This window comes from Eptesicus fuscus, chromosome 9 (assembly GCF_027574615.1).
Source record: "Eptesicus fuscus isolate TK198812 chromosome 9, DD_ASM_mEF_20220401, whole genome shotgun sequence".
NCBI lineage: Eukaryota > Metazoa > Chordata > Mammalia > Chiroptera > Vespertilionidae > Eptesicus > Eptesicus fuscus.
The window spans coordinates 100189861-100208383 of record NC_072481.1 but is presented as its reverse complement, the minus strand read 5'-3'; the positions used below and the strand labels follow the sequence as shown (position 1 = coordinate 100208383).

Sequence of the window (18523 nt, the reverse complement as noted above, 5' to 3'; positions counted from 1 at the left end):
ACACCCAGACGCCACATCTCCTATTCCTGAGGCCTTAATTTTCTCCCCCGCCCCCATCCACCATTTAACATCAAGGACCATGTTCTCTGGAAAATAAATTTAATTTATGACAAAAAAATAATAATAATAAAAATAAAAATAAAAATGGGCAAAGGACCTAAATAGACACTTTTCTAAAGTGGACATATAGAAGGCCAAAAGACATCTGAAAAAATGCTCAAAGTCACTGAACATCAGCAATGCAAATTAATATGACAATGAGGTATCACCTCACACCGGTCAGAATGGTTATTATCAACAAATCAACAAATGACAAGTGTTGGCGAGGATGTGGAGAAAAGGGAACCCTAGTACACTGCTAGTAGGAATGCAGACTAGTTCAGCCACTGTGGAAAACAGTATAAAGTTTTCTCAAAAAATTAAAAATAGAACTCCCATTTGACCCAGTGATCCAACTTCTAGGAATACATCCTAAGAAACCAGAAACACCAATCAGAAAGAATATATGCATCTCTATGTTCATAGCATCACAATTTACAATAACTAAGATTTGGAAACAGCCCAAATGCGCATCAGCAGATGAGTGGATAAAAAAAGCTGTGGTTCATTTACACAATGGAATACTATGCAGCTGTAAAAAAAGAAAGAACTCTTATCTTTGCAACAGCATGGATGGACCTGGAGGCTATTATGCTAAGCAAAATAAGCCAATTCAAGAAAGATAAGTATCACATGATCTCATTCATATGTGGAATCTACTGAACAAAATTAATTGATGAACAAAATAGATCCTGAGACAGATGAATGTAACAGACTGATGAATTTCAGAGGGAAGATTGGGGTGGGGAGGTGGTTAGGGAGCAATTAACTGGGGAACTTATATGCATACTAGAAGCCCTGTGCACGAAATTCATGCTTTGGGGGGGGTGTCTCTCAGCCCAGCCTGTACCCTCTCCAATCTGGAACTCCTCGGGGGATGTCTGACTGCCAGTTTAGGCCCGATCCCACAGAAACTGCTGGCTCCTAACCACTCACCTGCCTGCCAGCCTGATCGCCCCCTAACCATTCCCCTGCCTGCCTGATTGATGCCTAACTGCTCCCCTGCCAGCCCGATCGCCTACAACTGCCCTTCCCTGCCAGCCATCTTGTGGCAGCCATCTTGTGATGACGTGGGGGCAGCCATCTTGTGACGATGTGGGAGCGGCCATCTTGTGATGATGTGAGGGCACGAGGGCCACCGAGGCTTTTATTAGTATAGATATGCACAGTCCATGGACACAGACAATGGAGTGTTGAAGGCCTGGGAAGGGCGGGTGTGGAGTAGAGTGGGTCAATGGAAAAAAAAACACAAAGGGAAAATCTGTAATATTTTCAACAATAAAGATAAATTTTTTAAAAATAAAAGAAAAATCATATACTATATTATTTCACTCATACGTGATATACATATTTTTAATGAAAAACAAAAGTAAAGAAACAAACAAACAAGTAAACAAACTCATAGAGGCAGACAACAGATCAGACTTTTGGTGTTGAGTACAATGTAGTATAAACAGATGTCGAATTATATAATGTTGCACAATGAAACCTATACAGTGTAATAAACCAATGTTACCTCAATTAAAAAAACACAACTAAATTTGAATAGCTACTCTAAAGGAAAGGAAAGTGCTACACGCAAGGAAATTGGGGACCTTCTTCATGTGACATTGAAGTTCAAGGAAGCCCTCTTCAGAAAGGGGACATTTAAGGAAGACATTAAAGAAGACTTGAAGGAAGCAAAGACCTAACAAGAACCAGACATGCAAGAGCCAAAGAGAATACCAGGAAAAGCAACACTGGAGTGAGCCTGGTGCTTGCCAGGATAGACAACGGCCTTTTGGACTGCAGCCCTCTGAGAGGCAACAAGTGTGGCTTAACTTGGGGTACAGGCAGAGGCCTCTATATGAAGGTTCTCACGGGATCTTATAAAGGTTTGGGTGGGAAGGGATTTATGCAAATTCATGACTATGGGAACAGAATGGATTCTATGAAAGCCATTGAAGGTTGCTGGAGGCAGGAGAGGTGTTCCAACAGCAATCTCTGACACCAACCAGGTGTCCTAATTCAATTCAATTCTGACACCGACCACATGAAGTTAGTGCAGACCCCACAAGTTAAGGACAAAACCTTTCACAGACTGCCCCACTCCAGATGCCAGCCACAAGTCTCCGTATCATCGGCACTTATGACCAACAAGCTGTAAATTTAGGGATTCCCGTAATCCCCTTAGGTTTAATAATTCACTGGGATTATTCACAGAACTCACTGAAAGCACTCTACTCACAGTTTAATCATAAAGGATAGAATCAGGAGCAGTCAAATGGAAGAGGCGCATAGTTCAAGGTCTTGGAGGAGAGGGCAGAGAGCTTCCATGCCCTTTTCTTGTGGAATCTGGGCATGTCACCCTCCAAGAACATCACGTGTTCACCAACCAATGATGCTTCTGTGTCCAGAGTTTTACTGGGGTCTTATCATGTTATTAGCCACATGATTGAGCTCAGTCTCTACCCCGTCTCCCTTCCCTGGAGGCTGGGGATGGGACTGAAAATTCCAACCCTCCAATCATGTGCTGGATATTTTGGGTGTGGCCAGCCCCTACTCTGCAGCTCTCTAGGGCCACCAGGAGAGTCACCTCATTAGCATTATACTTAGGTATGGTTGAAAGGGACTCATGAATAACCAAAGACACTCTGGTAACAGGAACTTCCAAAGGTTTTGAAACTCTCTGCCAGGAATCAGAGACAAGGACCAGACAGATATATTCTTTATTATATCACAAGGAGAGACAGAAAAATTGAGCAGTTAAAAACTAAAAAGAGTTTGGCCTATTTATAGATAGTCAGCAAAGAAGAGTTTGTGGTTGAACTTGGAGGGAAAAAAAAAACTCAGACAGAAGCCAGGATGTTCCAAGGAAAGGAACAAGCAGCATAAATAAGCCCCAAGGCTCTTAAGGAAACCAGTCTTACCGGGGACTGGGCATAAGCCTGGGGAGTGAACTGCAAGAAGGAAGAAGCAAATGGGGGTGTGTCCTAACACACCACCATCTTCTGCAACTCCAGAGTTTTTGCAAACATTTTGCTTTTGAGACATACATGTTTTAATAGCTATGAAGAGACTCCTATTGAGACGAATATTAAATGGTCTGCAAAAGGAAGGAAACCTTCTCTGACAGACCATTATTTGTTTTACTCTTAAAAAAATAGCAAATCTGAACCTTTAGGAAATTTATGCTGGGAGATTAAAATCTAGGACCGCATTATTAACAGTCCACAGAAATTTCCCTTCAGCCTTTAAGGGAAGTTAGTCTATGTTGTAATCTGAAATTTTACTGGCAAATTCTCTCCAACTTTTCATTTAGCTTAAAATTCCCAGAAGAAACAACAAATTAAAGTATCTGAGAGTTATATTATGAGCACAAAGATACGACATATGAACCACTGGGCACTGACTCTTGTTATGTTGTATCGAAAATCGGCGAGCTAGACAAGACGCCTAATGAGCCAATTAGTTAGGAGTCATCTTTATTGCGCACAGGTTCAGAGCAGATTACCTCTGTCAAATTCTGAACAACACAGGAGGGAGTATTTCCTTTTTATATCCTTCCAGTTCTTTGTGTAAGACAGCTTGTAACCTTGAATACACATATCTAATCAAACACCTGTAATATCTATACAGACAACTTGTAACTTTGAGTACATATTATATCTAATCAAATACCTGTAACCTTGGATGAACAAACACTTGGCAGAATATGTGAATTAATATAGTGTGTCAGCCCCTTTAGATGGCTAGCTTGCAAGGTCAGACTGTTAAGTTTATCTTTTCTATTCAAGCAAAAAACAAAGTTATTTTACAGTCTAAAAATAACAGAGCTGACCTACAGAATAAGAGACTAAGAATAAGAGTAGTTCAAACAGCAGTTTTTCCAAAGGAGGGACCACTATGCTTCAGTCACGCTGACACAGAGAAGCAGGACTGAGCACAAACGCAGGCCGGCTTGGGAAGGCGGGGCCTTACGTCACAGTCTGGCGGGGGCCAGCTGGGGAACCCGCGCACAGAGCCCTAAACAGTCCCGCCCTGGACCGCAGGCCAACAGGCCTTGGCGCTTTCCCTTGACTTGCAGCCTCTCCTGGCTGCCCCAGGCAGGGCTTGTGGTCAGAGTTTGCACTGTCTGTATTATATCAGGAATGCGTTTATCTGGAATAGTACTCTGATTTCTGACATTAATGACCGTAAACAAACTGAAAGATTTAAATTTTGATGGAACAGAGCACTTAATTGTCAACTATGTGAAGGGAATTCTTCAACCCACACCCACCTGTGACATCTGGGATCAGACCTGGCACTTCCATGCAGAGCCTGATGATCTTATTTCTACCTATCCTACAGTAGGCAGGGGGAAGGGGACCTGGGAGGTGGAGAAGAGTTAGGGAGGAAAGTGGGAAAATGCATTAATAATGAGGTAAAATTGATTTGCATTTGAGTGGGAAAATACATGCTGGGCAGAGTGATATGGCTAAGGCAAATCATTGTAGAAACTGAAACTACACAAAAAATATTAAAATGACTTACAATTTTTAAGCATTTAATTCTTCCTGTAATATATATTATTATTTTACTTCCCCAGAAGAGAGTGAATAAAATAGTCAAGATCAAAGGGCAGGCCTTGTTGATTTATTTATTCCCAATGCAGACCTTTATTGTAGCTGTTGTACAAAGCTGCTTTGTATGAGTATGAGAGTGAACCAGCAATCTTTTCTGTCAAAGAAAAGAGCTTGCTGCCATCTTAGGCTCCACCTCACCCCTCCCCTTCCTCTGAATTAGCCAATCGCACAATAATGTGAACCTGAGCTCTGAGCTCTGAGCTCTGACCAATCAAGGCAGAGTCAGAATGAGGGGCAGGGCAGACCGTGATTTTCAGCCAGCAATGGCACCATTCTGCAGAAGTAAATTTGCCTTGCCAGTCCAGTTTCAAATATTTGTCTCATTTCCATGACACCATTGATGAGCATTTCTAACTTGAGTGAGCTAGAAAAGGGATCTCTAGGCTGATTTGGAGAATAATTAGGGAAGCTGTGGTTTTGCAAGACTGATTTCACCTCAACAGCCCACAGAAGCCCTCAAAAGTCTTCAGTTCAGGGTCAGAGAACTATTTTTTCTAAAAAACAATGCAACTAAATCAATAGGATAACAACCCAAATTAATGTATTAAATGAACTGTATATTTATCCATATAAAGTCTACTTCATATTGTAGTCTTTTATAAAAAATTATATTATAAAACAAGATATAAAGAATTATGTTTTCTGAATTTCATTATAAACCTAGCTTCAAAATTCACATAGATGTTCTAACAAGTATTTGATCATCTTTTAAGGAATCCTATCTATTAAAGAGGGAATATGCTAATTGATCCTCACATTGTCGCAAAGATGGCAGCACCCACAGCCAATAAGGAGGGGTTATGCTAATTGCCCTCAAAGATGGTGGTGCCCACAGCCACAAGATGGCGGTGCCCAGTCCCCTCAGCCACACCAGGGCGGCAGGCGTGTGGCAAGGCAAGGCCCACCCCCAGGCAGGCCCAGCCGCTCCACGCGACTGCCTCCAGAGTCCCCCAGTTCCCTCAGGCCCCTAGCCACCCAGGGCTGGCCCAAGGTGAAGGCAAGCCTTGATGGTGGCTGCCCAGCCACCCAGGGCCGCCTGAGGCACAGGTAACCAGGGCCACCTGAGGCTCAGGTAACCAAGGCCAGCTGAGGCTTGCACTGCCAGCAGTAGCAGCAGCAGAGGTGGGATGGGGCATCGCCTTCCCCTGATTGCTGGGTTGCCTCCTGCCCCTGAGTGCTCCCAGACTGTGAGAGGGGGCAGGTCGGGCTGAGGGACGCCCCCTTCAGTGCATGAATTTTCATGCACGGGGCCTCTAGTCCTATATAATAAAAGGCTAATATGCAAATTGTCCCCATGGGCGGGAGTTCGACTGAGAGTTAGATGTGCACTGACCACCGGGGGTGGAGCGGAACATGATGGGCATTGGCAATGTGGCGCTGGCAGCAGGCAACAGTGCAGGCACTGCCAGCCCTGATGGGCCCCAATGAGAATGGGACCATGGTGGGATGGTGGAGCAGGTGAGCGGGCAGCGCCAGGCCAAGGCAGGTGAGAGCAGGTACCCTGTTCACCCTGCTATTCTGCCCCAGATCGGCCCTGATTGCCAACCAGGCCTAGGGACCCTACCTGTGCACAAATTTTGTGCACCGGGCCTCTAGTATAGTATACTAAATGTCTCTACATCTTCATCTACCATGCAGAATAAGGAACAACATAAACTTGGAAGATAGTGGACTTAATACAAAATGAAGGTGATGTTGACAAAAGTCAAGAAGCACCTACTCATGGGCAATTTCCTTTCATTGAATGGATAATCCTATCCATAGGATCTGATGAGTATGGAATAACCTCACTTGATTGTACTCCTAAATATATACTTAGAATGTTTACTATCAAATAGCGCTCTCAAAATTCTAGGCATTCAAACAATTATTTTTTTTTTTAATATATTTTATTGATTTTTTACAGAGAGGAAGGGAGAAGGATAGAGAGTTAGAAACATCGATGAGAGAGAAACATCAGTCAGCTGCCTCCTGCACGCCCCCCACCTGGGGATGTGCCTGCAACCAAGGTACATGCCCTTGACCGGGAATCGAACCCGGGACCCTTCCATCCGCAGGCCGACGCTCTATCCACTGAGCCACACCGGCTAGGGCATCAAACAATTATTGATGTATTTTATAACTTTGTCTTTAAAAAAACAACTACTGTATATCTTGTGATTGCTGTACTCCAAACATTTTCTAATGGAATTACTGTTTATACAAAATTAAGTTAAATTTTGATTCTCCAATTAGAAATTACTTTTACTCCACAAGGATGAGCCTAAGTAATTTCATGGGCAAAAAAATTGAATTTTTTAGGTTTTTATTTATTTGGTTTGTTGTCTTTTATGGTTAGAAATTGTTCAAGCCAAAAAATTAATTCATAGTTTAGACATATTCTCTCAGATCAGAACTACAGGCAGTTACAATGCTCTTACACCTGCCTTAAATTTTTCAATTGTTTCTAAGGTAGTAATAATGAAAGCAGCAGTATTTCAAAGCTGAAAGATCAGTCAGGAGCCGAAAACCAGGTATTACAGGGTTTATTAGAGGAAAGAGATCTGCCGGGCTGTCTCACAAGGGGAGAGCAGCAACCCGTGCAGAGGTGAGCACTCCTTTTGAGGGGAGGAATGGGAAGGAATGGGGGCTTAGGGTACTCGGTGCGCGCTGATTGGTGGCTTAATGTATGGTCCATATAAGGTACATAGTCAGGCACTCAGGTACTTAGGGACAAGGGCTTAGGGTATTAGGCAGATGCTGATTGGTGGTTCAATGTATAGTTCATATCAGGTACATGGTTAGGCACTCAGGTATTTCCCGGCTGCAGGTTACATCATACTCGGCCCACCAGTTGGGGGAAGGGAGGATCTATCAGAAGCAAACAGAGGAAAATAGTGGGAAGTGATAAAAAAATCAATTTTACAGGTTTGGAACAAGCTAATGCAATGCCCTCACCACAGACCCTGAAAACACATCTTCCCATCCACTTGCTGCAAAAGGAATGGAGTTATACTCTGGTCTTCAATCTATTTCTTCTTAAAACACTTCACTTATTATTAAAGAAAAAATAGTTCACCTCTTCACAATAATCGCTGCATTTCTGATATGAGTCCTTTCATCTCCCACAAACACCAACATCACAAGAATGCAGCATCAGAAAGATTCACCTATACAAAATGGATCCACCTTAAAATAATTTGTCTGGGCAATAGAAGTCATGTAGAATTCTAATCTTGTTTGTATTTCTTCTCCTCCCACCATTCCCAGATAATCTGTGTAGCAGGAAATCTCAAGGACAATATGATGTCTTATTACCATTTCCAAAGGATGAATAAAGCACTTCCTGCCCCAGGAACCTATTCTCAGAAGACTATTCTGAGAATTTTCTCACTGGGGAACGTATGAAAATTCAGCTTTGAATCCTTCCTTTATCAAAACCCTCAAACACTATAAAAAGAAAGAATCACTTTCTTAGTACAGCATGGAATCTGCCTTCTTTACTGTGAAGGAATCATCAATGTGACGTTCGGGAATTATCTTTTCAATGGAATATTTGCTGGTTGAGCTTCTGTGACTTGTCCTGTTTTACATCCTGTATTGCAGTGTACTGGGTTTCTTGGTATGACCACGCAAAAGGATGGTGGGAAGCCAAAGACCAACACCGCATTCTCTACCTCTTCTATGAAGACAGTGAGGAGCAGTGATGTTTAATGTGTTCCTATTTTGTTACCGGAGAATAAAATTTCCCCATCACTGTGGGAGTGGGGTTGAGGTTCTTGGAGCACCACTGAAATAAAAATTTTCAGAAGTCCCTACAGGAGAATGAGGTGTGGATTTATTTGCATGAAGTTACATTCCTCAGTTTCCAATGTCCCTTAAGCCAGTCCTGAAAGAGGTACAGCTGGGGTTCCAGCAGAGCCAAAAGCAAGGCCAGTGTCCAGAGCTTCCGTTCCATGTTGCAGTTGCAGTTGGGTGTAGTTCAGCATCCAAGCTAATTAAAGTCAATTAGTTCATTGTGTGGTTTCCACATGGCCATGGGCCATGTAAGGGGAGCACACCCCTGACACAGGAGAGCCAGGAACCTGGCATGCAGAGAGAGAGAGGAGAGTGCGTCTTTGTCTACGTGTTTAAATATTCAGGTTTCATACCCTTGCAGTAGCCATGCCCATTCCCGTCACTGATTTGTTCCCAGGTGTGAGTAGCAGACAGATAGGCACCTTCCCATGTCACTCAGACCCTACTGGACATGCGTATAAACTGCCTTGTCCAGTCACTTCCCCTGTCAATCAGCTGGGAACACATTTGAAGAATGTTAAATGCAGCTTTTTTTTAGCAAAACTGTATAAATAATATGCCTATATTATCTAGTCTTCCCTTTCCTCCTTTCCTGTTAAATAATAACCAGGTTGTTACAATGGCATAAATTTGAACATAAAACATTTAAATTATAGTGTATGGGCCCAACAGGGACTCACAGATTGAAACAGGGAACCGAAAATTGCTATATTTCATTGGCTATAGCTGTCCATGTATCAAAATGTATACGGGATCATGAGTTCATGTTTCACATAGTCTCACCTGCAACTTCCTGCGCCAGGGCCATCCTGACAGGTTGAACCGGGCTGAGGTAGGGAGGTGGGATTTGAGAAAAGAAAGACAGGACAGCGGGATCTGGAAGTCTACAAGTCAATCGAGAGACTGTAGCGCGTTTATTAACTGTGTAATGCCTTTTATACACAAACTAGAGGCCCGGTGCACGAAATTCGTGCACTGGGGAGGGTGTCCCTCAGCCCAGCTTGCACCCTCTCTAATATGGGACCCCTCGGGGGATGGCCACAGGAATCGGGCCTAATCCTGCAGTTGGACATCCCTCTCACAATCCGGGACCGCTGGCTCCTAACCGCTCACCTACCTGCCTGATTGCCCCCTAACTGCTTCCTTGCTGGCCTGATTGCTCCCTAACTGCTCCTCTGCGGGCCTGATTGCCCCCAAATACCATCCCCTGCTGGCCTGATCACCCCCAAGGCTTTTATTAGTATAGATATGACCCTGCACAGAAAATTTTACTAACCCTGCTTTACAATAAGGGCTTGACGATTGAATCATTAGGACCAGACACCAAGATTTCCTTTCTTTGAATAGTGGAGGGAATACTTATCTTGTCTTTAAGTTGCCCAGAAATTAAAATGAGATAATGACTTAGAAAAGTATAAAAGCACCATATAAAGACAACTGTCTTTTTAATGAAGAGGCAAAATGAAAAACACTTTTTATTCTCCCCTTCCTTCCTTTACAACTTTTATTTAAACTTTGAAATTTATAAAAATTTCACTCCAATTTTCATTTCTTTACATTCAACATTATTTTGTATTGGTTTCAGGTTTTATATTAGTTACAGAATAGTGGTTAGACAATCATATACTTTACAAAGTGTTCCCCTGATATTTCTAGTACCCACCTGGCATATACTATCATTACAACACTATTGACTATATTCCCTATTTAAGTGACAATGGGTTTACAGGTTCCTTTCAGTCTTTTTTTTGTGTTGCTCGTCCTTCCTTTTCTTTCTCACTTCTTCCCTCATTTTCTTTATATAGTATCTCAATTGGCCATCAAAGCTCAGTGAAGGCACTGGGACATGCTTCATCCATTTTACAGACCAGAAAACTGAGGCCAATTCCAGTTGGCTGTGGAACTTGACTCAGCACACAGGAAGCCCTCAGAGCCATGCTCTTTGCACTTCCTAAGGGGCAGCAGCCCAGCAAACAGAACAAACCTTCCAGTCAGGCTTCCGAGCCTCTTTCTCAAGCACCTCTTCATTGTGGATGCTCCACATTCTTTCCCCCCCCCCCAATCTTTACTGCCCCCCCTTCTCCGAAGCAGGTGGAAGGCTTCCCACTCACTGCCTAGGCATGCTCTGCCATGGGGCAGGGTGTCGCGAGCTTGCTTTTGGGTCAAGGCAGGAGCAGGAGTCACTGCCTCTGAAGTGTGAAGGCCGCCTGAGTGAGGCCCATTAGCACTGGGAGCTTCTCTGAATCACATCAGTCAGTCCAGTACCCTGCAGTGCAGCACCCCTTCACTGAGGTGGCACCACCCCTCAACCCCCGCCTCAGGGGTGAGGGTCCTTGACCCTCTGCCAGGAGTCCTTTCATGCCCCTTGATCCCTGGCTGGGCCCACCCACGTCTTGGGGGCACTGCAGAACCTCTGTCTCTCTGCAGATGAGGCAGATCCCTGCCCTAGGTCTCCGCAAAGCTATGAATCTGTGGCCAGAGGCCTGGTCTGGGTCTCAGCAACCACATGCCTGCAATGTTCCCAGGGACCCCAGAAGCGGCTGGGCGAGTCCCGCCTCACCTCCCCGGGGTGCCGATCTCCCCAGGGACCCCCGGGAGCAGCTGGCTGGGCCCGGCCACGCCCCCCCAGGTTGGCGATCTCCCCGGGGACCCCTGGGAGCGGCTGGATGGGTCCGGCCACGCCCCCCCAGGTTGCCGATCTCCCCAGGGGTCTCCGGGAGCGGCTGGCTGGGCCCGGCCATGCCCTCCCAGGTTGGCGATCTCCCCAGGGACCCCCGGAACTAAGAGGATTGGGTGCCACCATCTTGATCTTCTCAACAGCCGGGTAGGTCACCCGGTTTCCCACCCCCCAGCCTCTCGCCAGCCCAATCATGGGCATAGCGGAGGTTCGGTCAATTTGCATGTTTCTCTATTATAAGGTAGGATACTGAATAGATGGTCTGTCAAGAGGAATGTATTATTTGTTCCTCTTAATCTCTAAGGGAGAGATAGAGTAGAAGGACAAATTCTCAGTACAGTAAATCAGGCAGATTCTCAGTAAATAGTTACAGACTTCTTGGCAAGCCATGAAAGGGTTGCTCTCATTCTACTGATAACCGCCATCCAAACAAGTCTGGGAAAACTGTGTGGGTAGGGAGCCAGCCTTGCTAGCCCCTTCAGGTGCAAGGACCGTGTCAGCTTACACCCGGTCTCCAACATTCCTGGTGTTCTGTAACCTTTTCCTTACAGGCATATTTATTTTAAAATTCTGTTTAGGAGGGAAATTTTTTTCTAACACATTTTTTTTCATTAGTACTTGAGAAACATCAATTTTGAGAAACAGTTAAGAAATTATGGCATTTTGGGAAAATAATAATGATTTAGAATCAGAATTATTGAATTAAAATTCTGGCTTTATTGCCAGATATAAAATATCAAGAGTGAAAAACAGAATCATTTTTCTATGATATAATCTATAATAATAAAAGCAAAATATGCTTATTCGATGGGACATCCTTTTGGACGACATTCTGGAAGAAGCTGGGGCTGCAAGGGAAGCCTGGGTCCCAGGTGCTAGAGGGAAGCCAATGCCGGCAGCTGAGGGAAGGAAGGCCTATTCTTGCATGAATTTCATGCATCGGGCCTCTAGTTGATATATAATATTGTATTAGTTTCAGGTATACAACATGATGATTTGATATTTGTATGTACTGTAAAATGATCACAACAGTAAGTCTACTTAACATCTGTCACCACATATAGTTATAATTATTTTCTGTGATTAGAACTTTTAAGATCTACTCTCTTAGCAACTTTCAAATATGCAATACAGTTTTATTAACTATGCACATTACATCCCCAGGACTTACTGATTTTATAATTGGAAGTTTGTACCTTTTGAATCCCATCACCCATTTCACACAGCCCTCTATCCCCTATCTCCTGCAACCCCCAATCTGTTCCCTGTGTCTATGAATTCTTCTTTTGTTTTGTTTTATTTTCGATTGCACCCTATGATTTTTTTAAAACAGACCAGTCATTACATTTCTAGTATTCTCAGAACCATGATTAAAGAACTGTCAGGACAACCTATACAGTTATCAATATAAAATCCCTCCTTCTTTGTGTTTACTTGATACAAAAGTATTGAGACACCACAGAGGTCATCAAAAAACAAGAAAGCATACAATAGGCGATTCTCATTGCCCATGTCCTGAGGAAACACCTTTCAAATACATGTACTATTGGAAAGTGAGGTTTGGTGTCTAAATCCAACCCCTTATCTCACTTTCCCTCCAGAGTTCTAGATGATAAGATGAAAATACATAGACTTAAGTCATATGGAGCAAAGAATCCATTTTATAGATGGCTCTATGCTATCAGTTAGACACATTCATTCATTCAAAAATACTTATTTACTTACCACACACAGTTCTAGGCAATGTTCAGAGCAGTGAACAAAACACACAAAAATCCCTTCCATCATGGAAACTATATCTAGCCATAAACAAAATAAACAAGAAGCATACACAATATAACAGATGATGGTAAATGCTATGGAGGGAAAGGTAACAGGGATTAAAATTGGACAATCTGAGGGATCTTATTTTTTGTTTTCTCCCTCAAGACTGCACCTTGAGAATAGGCCCTTGGTCTGTCTAGAGCACGGAAGCTGTCAGCATAAACACTTACCTTGTTTTAATATGCAAAATAACAGGAGAAAAGGGTAAGGAAGCCTTTCTCAGTAGACTACTCCCAATAATGTGGCTCAATAGGTAAAATGCTCTCCTTGTCTCACAATCAGACAAGACTTCCTCTTCCCTTCAGGATGAAAAAGGGACAGGCTAGCAAGAGAAATGCTTTGTCCAATACTGCCCCTCCTGGAGGGCGGAGTGGAAATCATCACACAAAAGCAGGAGAATAGAGAGATACAAATTTTCCTAACAGCTACAGACTGTTCCACATAACTGTTTCAGGGGGAGTTGGAGACTGTAAGAATCACCTTATTGTGGCTCAGAATGACAGATTTAATAAAGACTATCAGAAGAAAATGGTTAATACAAGTCTAACTTTCCATTTCCAATTCTAGTAAGAAAGAAAAAAAGTGTTTTTGTTTATTATCCCTACACGATATTGGATTCAGGTTCTCAAGCTAATTATTTATTATGTTTGCTTTTGTTCACTCTGAAAAGAAAATAACAGTTAGCAGAGGTTGGGGATAAGTTGGAGAGTGGGAACTGAATGGCTATGTCAAGGGATGGAGGTTCAACAAATTACTAGTTACAAACATAATGTTGTTATACTTAAGTTTACAGATCATGTGCTTGTTAACATATTAAAAATGCTTCAGTACTCACATAAAAATGCACTAAAGTCTTCAGATTGTTGGTTCAAGGTAAGTTTTTTTATTATTATTGATTTGAGAGAGAGAAACATCAGTTTGTTGTTCCACTTATTTATGTATTCATTGGTTGTTTCTGGTATGTTCCCTGATTGGGGATGGAATCTGCAACCTCGGTGTATGGGGACAATGCTATAACCCACTGAGCTACCTGGCCAAGACCAAGTTAAGTTTTAATGCAGCACTAAAATGTGTAAACAGTGACTATTTCCAGCAATTGCTTGACAGCCATGTAACTATCAAGTGATTGTTTCCCCATGAAAATCTTCCAATTCACTCCAGGGTTCATACTATAACACATTTATACCCATCTCTAGCCATAACCTATATACTTACTAACTGGATTCTCTTCCACCCCAGGCCAATGCTATAATTCAGTCATGTTTTGACTCCCTTCAATGCTTTCATGATCTTATTTTAATATTTTAGCAATATCTGTCAGTTTTACCTCTATGATGTCTCATTTCTATAGCCACTCTCTGGTTCAGAACCTTTTACCTCTTGCCTAAACTATTGTGAGCTTCCTAACTAATTTCTCTGCTCATCACATCTGCCAAAGTTTTTTTCCTACAACAAAATCCTGATTATATTTTTCCTTAGCTCTAACTTTTTCAATGATTCTGAATTTTCACTGTCTGAAAGATATACCCCATGCTTTTTAACCATGAATTCAAAGGCAGCTATAACTATATGATATAGTTGATTGCATTTTCCAAACCACCTCCATACTTCATCAAATTAGCCTACTCATTTAAAGGGTTCTCCAGCCATGACCAGCATGGCTAGAGAGCAAATGAGTCCTGAGTAGGGGTGACTGGGCATTAAGAAAAAGAAAGAGACAGTGGGTAAAGCTGGGACCAGGTAGGATACTATTCTCAGATGGAGAGACAGTGACCCAGAGCTAGTGCAGCACGTTTATTTTATACAGCATGATACCAGGAAGTTTTACTAGAGTTTAAGACAAAGGAAATTATGTGAAATCATGCTTAAAGATAAAGCTGCAATTCTTCATTCTTGTGGCTTCTCAGAATTGTCAGGCCTGACTGGACCCTGATAATTGCATCTGCCTCTGGCACCTGGCTGAACTTAGATAATTACACCCACCCCCTGGAGCCTGAACTATAGGTGAAGACTGACAACATTCTTGCCTTTTGGCAAGATATGTTTCCAGGACATGGCTTTGCCGATGCCACTGGACTCAGCCGACAACCCTTGCTCTGGTGCTCTAGCAGGCGTTCTCTACATCTCCCCCTTTTTATTTTTTAAATGAAGCTTATGGACATCTAATTGGAGCCTTTGGACTTGGGATCGCAGAAGCTTGCTGCTGACTGAAAGAAAGCAGAATAATATTAGTGGTACACAAAGGAATCTTATTAGGTGCCAGGCGGTGTGTTTTAACATATTTCATTGATTAAATCCTTTTAAATCATCCAGCAATTCTTTTGCCAGCTTTGCAGGAGGTATAATTTCATCATGACTATTCTAAATGGCTTGAACATGTTTGTGTAACTGCACTAGGTCTATACTGATATTATTATGATGCCATATTCCCTGTAGGTGCATTTTTATTTTACTCCAATCCCATAGAGAACTTATAGTGGGCTGAAGTCACACAAATACATGTAAAAGCAGAATGGCATTGCATTGTTATCTAATCTTGACACTTTCTAATTGATTGCCTAATCCTATTACTACAGCTTCCAAAGCATTTAGCTTTGTTTCTAGCTTTTTGTCTATGTCTTCTTGATCATGAAGTACAGTCGAGGTGTTCTGAGCCAATTCATTAACAAACTTTGCATTCTGGATGTTCTGGGTCAATGCAAGAGACGTAGTCACAGCAGATGCGATAACAGTAACTAGGGTAACAAGACCAAAAATAATAAGTCCCAAAGCATGCTTTTCCTGGGATAGCTGATTGTGTGGTTCCTGCAATGCCTGGAGGCCAGCATCATGATACCATTTTCCTGTTATGTTGGTAGGAAGCATAATAAAAAAGGGTTGCTTTAAGATTAGTATATCTTCATTCAGATTATGCCTAGAAACACAGCTGGTAAGGTTATAGCATTGGATAGCATAATGGGTGTCCAATCTGGTGATGTTTACATTTCCAGTCACCAATACATATGGGGGCTGGGCACAGGCTCGTAAGCCATAGCAAGGGCTCAATGAACATGCTCCTTTAATATCAACTAAGGAAGAGATAGTAAAATTAAAAAGTCAAGGGCAGTAGCTAAATGCCAAATATCTTTCTGCAAACCTCCTGTTTCCATGGTTAGGGCATTACCCACAAACCCTCCTGGTGACATAGGCTCATGGTGGGGACATTTAGCATCAAGCCTGTGAGACCAATCCAATACATACAAGTTAGAGCCAGAAATATTATGTCTCAATGGCACAGGGTTGGCACAATCTTGCCATTGAGGAAATGGTCCCAGCTCAATATTGGTGCTACTAGGACAGTAGGAAAGTGGGGTATGCTTATCAGACAGCCATTGGGTGGCCTTAGGAAACCCCAATTTAGTAACTGTCTGAAGATATTTTCCCAAATCCCAGGAGCCTGCGATGTTAGCAATGCTTGTGCCCCCATAGGATGTATTATTTTCTCGGCCAAGTTGCAAACATCCTGACATCTCCTTTTTAGATAAACAAATAGGGAGCTCCCCACTAAAGCCATTATAAGTATCATTACCCTGGAAAGGAGTTATGTGTTGGTTGGAGCTACCCCAGACCATATTGGTGTTGTTAGTAAACACTGGTACTTGTTCCTCAGTCCAGGTGGCTGGATTAATCACAGGAGGGGTCTGGAACATATGTCTAGTAAGTTTCTGCTGTAGCCATACCTACCTGGGAGCTGACAAGTGCCAGCATAGTGATAATAAGAGTGGAGGGGTTACCTGGACCCCCCTGTCCTTCTACCACTTATTGAGCAACAATGGTCAGCTTCTTCAGTTGACTACATATGGGGACACTAGCTTCTTGGGTGGCCTTGGTTACCTGCCCTCTGGTCTTATCCTTCTTCAGGGTCAGTGGCTGAGCTGGTATTTTTACTGGAGATATGATCTTCAGTTTCTTGAACGGCATGAGCTGTTCTCCCGGGTTCATGGTCATAACACACCGCTCACTCTGTCACCCAGATGGGGTTAGAAGCCCCTTCTGGAAAGATACACACATGGCCTCTTCCCCACATCATTACTGGACCTGGCCCTCTCCACTGTCCTGATTGTAAAACCTTCCATAATATCATACCTGCAGATGCCACGGCACCAGGAGCCTGATGCCTCTCAGCTGCTGTGCAACCCTCATTGTCACAATTTTAAAAATGTAAAGTGTAAAGGGCATGATTTAACTGATTCTGTGGAGTAGGATAATACCCATCTTCACCTTTTTGTTTTTGTAGCTGAATCTTCAATGTCCGATTAGCTCTTTCTACAGTTGCTTGTCCCTGGGGATTATAGGGAATTCTTGTCTTATGTATTATTTGGTATTGCTTGCAAAACTACTGAAAGGAGGAGCTAGTATAAGCAGGCCCATTGTCTGTTTTTATCTCTAGGGGCTGTCCCATGACTGGAAAAGCCACAAGGCAGTGATTAACTGCATGCTTTGCAATTTCCCCTGTTTGGGGAGTAGTGAAAATGAAGCATGAGCATGTGTCCACAGAGACATAGATCCACGGAAATCTGCCAAAGTCAGGTATCAGTGACATCCATCTGCCAGATTTGATTAGGTTTAAGTCCTCGGGGATTTACCCCCTAATGCTGGCACAGGGAGGTGAATAACACACTGGGGGCATTGCTTAATGATTTGGCGAGCCTGCTCTTGGGAAATATGAAATTACTTGGGCAAAGCAGAGGCATTTCGATGATGCAGGGCATGTGAGGCCCGTGTCATTTAATTAATTTCCTTTTAACATTTCTTTCTACAAACTTTCTATAACTTCCCCAGACATTCTTACAACTTTCAGAAATAACCACCTTTAGAAACCACCTTCTTTTTCCTTCAAAATGCATAACCATGCCTCAGACCTTCCATTAAGTATTTCTACTCTAATATTCTTTCTTTCTGTCATACCTTCAGCAACTTATACAGAACTTTTCTTTCTTTTTTCTTTAAAATACATGTCCATGCCTATGCCTTCTATTTTCAATTCTTAGGAACCTTAATTTTCCAATGATTACCAAAAAGTAAACAGCCAGCATTTCTTAGATTAACATTTATGAACACACTTTAAGCACACTCTTACTTACTTACAAGAAATTACACATTCAACAAAGTATAAAAGACTTTCTGTGATAAAAACTAAGAGCAGGCAAATTAAAACTTGTCTAGCAATTAATGTTTTAGCATTTTATGTTATTTTAAAATATTTAGATGTTTATCATTTAACCCAGCAATGCTCCAAAGTCTTTAAGTTACCAGAGACTTTGGAAAGTTATGTATAGGCATTTGAGGCTGGAGAAAAAGCGGAGGTAAAAGGGAGCAGGCCCAGCAGCCTGTTCTCAGCCTTTAGCGGTTTGGATTTAAAATGCCGCATTTTTCCTTAGAGATAACATCTAAGGTTACTGCTGTGGCTTCTCTATTTTTACAGTGAGAAGGGCAACTGGCCCCTTCCTCCAACAGAGAGCACAGTCCGTCTCCTCTTGAGTGACTGGACTTTTATTAT

At 42.5% G+C, this 18523-nt stretch overlaps 1 pseudogene; it reads left to right on the top strand.

The window, feature by feature from the left end:
- The first annotated feature begins 4268 nt into the window (after positions 1-4268).
- LOC129150265 (sulfotransferase 1C4-like) lies at positions 4269-8494 on the top strand (annotated as a pseudogene).
- The last annotated feature ends 10029 nt before the right edge of the window (positions 8495-18523 follow it).